This window comes from Ciona intestinalis, chromosome 9 (assembly GCF_000224145.3).
Source record: "Ciona intestinalis chromosome 9, KH, whole genome shotgun sequence".
NCBI classification, from domain to species: Eukaryota; Metazoa; Chordata; class Ascidiacea; order Phlebobranchia; family Cionidae; genus Ciona; species Ciona intestinalis.
In genome coordinates, this window is record NC_020174.2 from 1677212 (window position 1) to 1677843 (window position 632).

The window sequence follows — 632 nt, forward strand, 5'->3', positions numbered from 1 at the left end:
AATAATGCTTACGACAATCACTAAAAGATCATTTGCGATCGTTTGGTTTGAACTTAATAAGGTACTCGCGTACCACCTGGGAGGCCTTCGCGTACCATAGTTTCGGAACCACTATTTAAACTAATCATCAGAAACCGAAATTATACAAAAACTACAGATCGTATGGGAGGAAATAAAACACGATTGTTTACCAACAATCTCGTTTGTGACGTAACAATCGTAATGGTTTTTCAAAGGTTTCTTCTGATGTAAATAATCGTTACATTATCCACGATGCACATGCGTAAAACTTGCACCAATGTTTCATCAGTTTATACTAATTTAGATACGTCTTTTTAATAATGTAGTGTTTTTAATTTACCGCGTAAAATAGGATATATATTAGTGTGCACAACCATTAAAGGGAGTTTTATCGCGTCAGAGATAAACGTTGACTGGACGTAAATATGACAGCCCCCTTTTGAACGCGCTGGTTGCGCCACTGCCTCAGTGAAATGTAGTTTCCATGAAATTATATCTGTAATTGTTATTCCAAGGAACCGAAAAGAGTTGACTTGTTCTATCTTATTATTACTAATCTTGATTTTTATTGGCATGTTGGGTAGCTTAGTGTTGAGGCAGTTTGTTTGTGC